This window comes from Leuciscus leuciscus (genome assembly GCF_965113295.1).
Source record: "Leuciscus leuciscus genome assembly, chromosome: 11".
Taxonomy (NCBI): domain Eukaryota; kingdom Metazoa; phylum Chordata; class Actinopteri; order Cypriniformes; family Leuciscidae; genus Leuciscus; species Leuciscus leuciscus.
In genome coordinates, this window is record NC_138735.1 from 27,690,229 (window position 1) to 27,697,603 (window position 7,375).

Here is a 7,375-nt window from a genome sequence, read left to right on the forward strand (position 1 = left end):
GAAGCTCGACAGGTATTAGGCCTACTCCGTTTAACGTGATTTATAGATCAATACACCAATCCCTAGATTTGAAAGCACCAACTATTATATTCAACTAGGATATGCTGATGTTTATTTCCCTTTCTAACATATTATTTCATGAGAGATTTCATTTTAAACTGAGCAAACATTAATGCCTTATAGTACACTACATTCTTCTATATAATTGAAGCTATAATCAGTTTGCTAGGAAATGATTAATTTTCTTACACTAAGCAAGCGGCTGATTAGTTCCCTCCTCTTTGTTGTTATATGAAGTCTAATGAAACACAATCTAGGGAAAGAGATTTATATTTAGCCTACTAATGAAGTCCTCCAGGATGAATTGCTTTAATTTCCCACCTTCTGGCAAGTTTATGACTGTTATAATGTAATACAAGTACACTCACATGAAAAGCATTATGGCAAATCTCAGTTGATTTATATGATTGTTTATATATTGTTGCAAAACATAAACTGTATTAATGCACAGTTCATATAAAGTTGGATAAGTTTGTCCAACTTTATCCTTATGTGTAGGACTATGTATATAACATCTCATCGGCGCAAAATGTAAATAATATTATGGTCTAGAAATAAAAGTTAAAACTGAATAAAAGTTGTATATATAGTATCTTAATTTATACAGTATGCATAAGTGAAACAATATTCTGTATACGTTGTCTTAAAATGTAAACTGTATCATCCAGCTCTTTATATAAAGTTGGATATATATTTTATCCAACTTTAGCTGCAAATATACAGTATACTCACGTAAAGTGATATATGATATAGCAGATATCAACTACCTGATTTTTTTTTGTTGTTGCAAAATGTATCTATATTATCGCCCAACTCTGCTAGATTGCTTGTATCATCACAAAATGTAAATTAGATCATCGCCCAGCTCTAATCTGCTATGAGAGATGAAGATATTATAAACATTAAAAACATGATTTTCTGTAAAGTGTCTTGGAAGACAATGTGTATTGTGGAAAGTGCTATACAAAAAAATGTGACTTGACTTGATTTTTGTTATTAGGATCAAATGTTAGTTCAAATGTTTTTCTAAAAAGGACTAAATTATAATGCAGCACTCATTATGAAGAGTTTCTATGCAAAAAAAAAAAGAAAAAAAAAAGCCACACCTAACGCTCGAATCAAACCCTAAACATTCAACACTCAGCAGATTGAAAAACAGGAAAACTGATTCCGTCCACTGCAGGTCAAATAGGCTCAAGTAATGCCTAAAATCCCCTTCAGAAGAAATTGTGTACGTTGCCAAATCTATCCCAATATCAAGGCCTATTCCAAAACAAAAGAGAAATGGGAAGTGATCGATTTACATTTCACAATCAAGCCAGTACCTGCATTTAGCTGCACAGGCATTATCCATGGAGACAAAAGATTCTGGAACAAACAAGCCTTAGAAAATATCCACCGCATGATGGTATTGTAGCCGAAAAACATGCCCGAACAGCACCAACGCACCAGCACAAACTCTCAAATAAACATGGCTGGATATCAGATGTGCCCTTTCCGAGGACCATTTATAAAAGCTCTTAAAAAAGCATTCATGCATTCTGATTTCCAACGCGATGCTGGAGGAGCCGGTACATTTAAATTCCACATATGGTCCTGTCAACTGAAGCTCAGTGAGAGACAAAATATGAACCTGTCTCGGTGATTGCTTGACCAGGTCAATGTCGGCTTTTGTCATTTTACTTTCACAAGTGAATGTCGCTCTGAATCAGTGCAGTAGATCAGATGTGCAGTAGATCAGATGTGCAGTAGATCAGATGTGCAGTAGATCAGATGTGCAGTAGATCAGATGTAGATCAGATGTGCAGTAGATCAGATGTGCAGTAGATCAGATGTAGATCAGATGTAGATCAGATGTGCAGTAGATCAGATGTGCAGTAGATCAGATGTAGATCAGATGTGCAGTAGATCAGATGTGCATGTGCAGTAGATCAGATGTGCAGTAGATCAGATGTGCAGTAGATCAGATGTGCAGTAGATCAGATGTAGATCAGATGTGCAGTAGATCAGATGTGCATGTGCAGTAGATCAGATGTGCAGTAGATCAGATGTGCAGTAGATCAGATGTGCAGTAGATCAGATGTGCAGTAGATCAGATGTAGATCAGATGTGCAGTAGATCAGATGTGCAGTAGATCAGATGTGCAGTAGATCAGATGTGCAGTAGATCAGATGTAGATCAGATGTGCAGTAGATCAGATGTGCATGTGCAGTAGATCAGATGTGCAGTAGATCAGATGTAGATCAGATGTGCAGTAGATCAGATGTGCAGTAGATACCGAGGGTCAGATGTGCAGTAGATACCGAGGGTCAGAAGATCACATCTCAAGCTCTTTTTTTTTTTAGAGTGCAATGTTTTTCTGATCTTACACCATGTCATAACCAGACTCAATGTGATAAAGTGACAAGCAATAACGCTATCTTTTCCATAAAAAATTGGCTCTCTCTTTAACTGTAAATAGCATCATCCAAAGGGATCTTTTTGGTGCTTCTTTCAAAGTGAAATCACATTCATCTAAAATCCACATAAATAAACATAATTTTTTTTTGCATTAAAGAAAAATAGATAATTTTGACCCATACAATATATTGTTGGCTATTGCCACAAATTTACCCGTGCGACTTGTGACTGGTTTTGTGATCCAGGGTCACATATGCGTTAATGTAATTTAAAGTGTGTTGCATCGCATTGCATGTGTTGCATTGTTGCAAAATAAAAAATAAATAAATTAATGCTCACCAAGGCTGCATTTATTTGATTAAAAATACTGTAAAAACAGTGATATTTTGAAATATTATTACAATTTAAAATAACTATTTTCTATTTGAATATATTTAAAAATGTAATTTATTCCTGTGATGCAAAGCTAAATTTTCAGCATCATTACTCCAGTCTTCAGTGTCACATGATCCTTCAGAAATCATTCTAATATGATGATTTGTTGATCAAGAAACATTTATTATTAATGATGAATAGAAAGTACAAAAGAACAGAATTTATTTTAAATAAAAAATTTTTGCAAAATTCTTTACTGTAACTTTTTATTAATTTAATACATCTTTGCTAAATAAAAGTTTTATTTATTTATTTTTGTATTTATTTTTTATTGCTGCCCCCAAACATTTGAACAGTGTATATAAAAACTTGATTTTAGTTTTTTGAACCAATATACTAGTAAACTTGGCTATGCTATATGCATTAAATCTATATTAAAACAAATAATAATAAGACAAAAAAATTGAAACAATACACTTAATAAACACATACTGTAGCATCTCAAATGTAATGCTGTGCGGTGATACATAAAAAAATTTCTATTGATAATTTGTCCAGAAAAAGATATACTTAAATTTTAATCACCATTTCTCTAAATTGTTGCAATGCATTCTAGAATTCCAAACCTATTAATTCATGCTAATAAACTCTAATGTTCACTTAATGGTGGATTCCCAGACAGCAACACAGTGTCGGCCCCGATCCGGCCCACATCTGGGCCGTGTGGAATCCACCTGAGTAAACCATGACTGATATTGCTGACTGAATCAAGAAATGTAGCCACAGTCATTTAGTGGATGACAAACCTAAAAATACACGCTTCAGGAGTTCTCCACACATGCAGTGGTGATGTAATGTTTGCTGGTGTTGTGTGAGTTTGTACCGTTGTGTCTGCTGAGTAACTGTCGGGTCCAGCTGTAGGATCTCTGACTCAGGAGGATGTGGGGTAGACGTTCTGTTCCCCCGCTCCCTCATAGAACTTGTGAAAGCGTGCCTTCAGGAAACACCAGAGCATTGTCTAAGTCAGCAATCAAAATGGAAAAGCCTGGAGAGTCCATCTTTGACTTGGGATTTATTGGTCTCTCTAGGGAACACCTCTGACAAGATTCCTACAAATATGTTTTATAGGACTGCCAACTGATTAAAGATTGTATTGGTATGAATTACATTATATGCTGATTAATTAATCTTATACTACGGGGCTGTTGAATGATTGAATCTAATTGGTTGACGAACGTTCTAAGGTGTGTTTTTGCTATTTGTTTTTGCAGTTTCATATCACTTCGCCAAATGATTTCAGTAATTTCAAAGGTCCTTAATGCCTACAACAGCAAATAACACAATGACACTGACCAAGCAAATACATATAGTAAACAATAGGATAAAAGCAACAAATTATTTCCATGTTTTTTGCTACAAAATTACGTTTTATTATGTACAGTACAGGCCAAAAGTTTGGACACATTACTATTTTTAATGTTTTTGAAAGAAGTTTCTTCTGCTCATCAAGCCTGCATTTATTTGATCAAAAATACAGAAAAAAAAAAAAGTAATATTGTGATATATTATTACAATTTAAAATAATTGGTTTTAAATTTATTATACTTTAAATTATCATTTATTTCTGTGATGCAAAGCTGAACTTGCAGGATCATTACTCCAGTCTATCACATGATCCTTTAGAAATCATTCTAATATGATGATTCATTATCCAAGTTGGAAACAGTTCTGCTGCTTAATATTTTTTCATAACCTGTGATACTTTTTTAGGATACTTTGATGAATAAAAAGTAAAAAATAATAAAATAAAAAGTAAAAAAAAGAAGCAAATGTTTTAAAAAATATAAATCTTTTGTAACAACAATATACACTACTGGTCAGTAATTTGGGGTCAGTAATTTTTTTTCTTTCTTTTTTTGAAATAAATCAATACTTTTATTCAGCAAGGATGTGTTTAAAATTGATAAATAAGTGATAATAAAGAAGATTTATATTATTAGAAAATATTTTTTTTATTTTGAATAAATGCAGTTCTTTTTAACCTTTTATTCATCAAATATATTAGGCAGCAGAACTGTTTCCAACACTCATAATAAATCAGAATATTAGAATGATTTCTAAAGGATCATGTGATAGACTGGACGTCACAAATAAATGATCATTTAAGTATAATAAATTGAAAACCAATTATTTTAAATTGTAATAATATATCACAATATTACATATTTTTTTCTGTATTTTTGATCAAATAAATGCAGGCTTGATGAGCAGAAGAAACTTATTTCAAAAACATAAAAAATAGTAATGTGTCCAAACTTTTGGCCTGTACTGTATGGAAAGCATAGTCTCTTTTTCCCCCTCTCTCTCCCACTCAAACGCACACACACATACTGTACGGACACACACTCGCACAGAAACGTGTTGTCAGCAATACCGATTTTATCAGTAAAATAGTTTAGCAACTTAAAAGCTACATGACATTTCTCACGAGGTAATAACGCCGCTGTTCTTGAAGCAGATAAACTGACAGTTTCACTATATTAGTAGAAACACTGCTGCCGAAACATTGTTGAGAGACGCACAGATACACTCAGGTAATTTACAAACGCTTAATCTCTCTTTATCTCTCTCTCTCTCAATCTCTCGCTCTCTCTAATAACTGCATTAACTGCATTAACTGCATTAGTTTGCTATCACTGGCTCAAGCCTCCGTTAAATGACATTTTGGAGTTAGCAAGGGAGGCGTTGGATGAGATGCGTAAGAAATTAGTCCTACACACAAGAGCGTTTAAGGACAAAAACTTGAACTTGATCTTGAAATATATCATCTGAATTTTTTTTTTGAGGTGTGGTAACCATAGTATAAGCGGAATAATTGACACTGGTCCATTGAATTATTAGAAAATAATGCACACCAGAGGTGTATAACTGCCATACAGTATACAGCAATTCATTTTACAATTGTTAATAATGAATAATTATTAAAATAAAAGTACACATTTGTTTAAACTCTAATAATTTAGAATAATATTAACTATTTATAACTTTAATTTCAATACTTTTCGAAATGTAATTATAATTATATATTTTTTGAATTATTAATAATCATATTAAAACTATTTTCAATTTCAATTTATTTAATATTTTTATAATTGCAAACATTTTATGTAATTCTAAACATTTTTTATAAATGTATAAAATATATAACTATATTTCATAAAAGATCATCATATAATTATATAATATAAAGACTGGTTTTTCACTACATGCAAAAAGATTAAGATGCGTTTCCTTCCAAATTCATCAGAACAAATTTGTCTCAGTATCACAGTGCCTTACTTTCCCTTTACTCTCAGTAAAAAAAAAAGTCTAATTTCTATATTTAAAGTTTACAAGCAAAAACAAGAGTACACTTTTTCCATCAGTGCAAGTGTTGCTCATGAGCGTTGAGGCGCCGTCGTGAGTAAAATGGAAATTGCATTGTGAGTCATTGCACAAGTTTTGGGAATGTTTCAACAGCCCCGAGAAAGGAATGATATTCTGGTGGAAGGTGATGATAATAGTAACATTATAGTGCACTTCGGGGACTTTTGAACATTCAGAATGAATGAGCCAAGCATTTCATTCTTCTTCTGCTCTGTTTTTTCCATTTGAGTCACTCTTTTCCTGCACCTCTCCCTCCTTCCCTCCCTCTCTTCATGCCTGCAGGGGTCATTTCTGATCTCGCATCACTTGGCAAGCATCCGCTTTGGATGATCTTTCCTTGGGAAAACTCTTTGCACAGCACCTGATTTACTCATACTAGATCCTTGCGCAATTAGTTTGATTCGAAATCAACTAAACTGTGAAATCAAAAGGGTTTTTCATGTGCGATTACATTTCTGTATTTGGCGGCGGAATGGTAAATTATTCAATTTGTTGCCTGAAAGCATCTCTGGGATGCAAGATCTCGACTGTTTAGGCGGATAAGAGGCCAGACACACTCACGTTGAGATAACGTCAACCTCCACTCCACTAGTCCGTGCTTGCAGCTGATACGGGAGAGATATCTGCTCAGTATCAGTATACTGAGGTCTGGTGAACTGCAGAGGGAGAGACCACAGTGATATTACACACCAGCAACAACCTAGCAACCATTCAAAACAATAGAAACCACCTAGAACACCCTAACAACAACATAACAACAACTTAACAATAACAAAAACAACAAAAACAGACACACTCTGTCAGTTTTAATCTACACATCTCTTTAACCTGGCATACATATAACACATTATCACATTTCTATAATTCACATCAGTTAAAGGATTTCCAGACAGCAACATATGGTACACGTGGATTCCACACGGCCCAGATGTGGCCCAGATGTGGGCCAGATCTGGGCCGACACTATGTTGCTGTCTGGGTTGTTAGGCAGCATATATTAGGTCAACTGGAACCAGGATCAATTCCCATAACACCCAAAGTACATGCTACATCGTAAGAAGAAATGGCATCTACGCTAATATTAGTCTCTGTTTATCCCGAGACTACCGTAGTC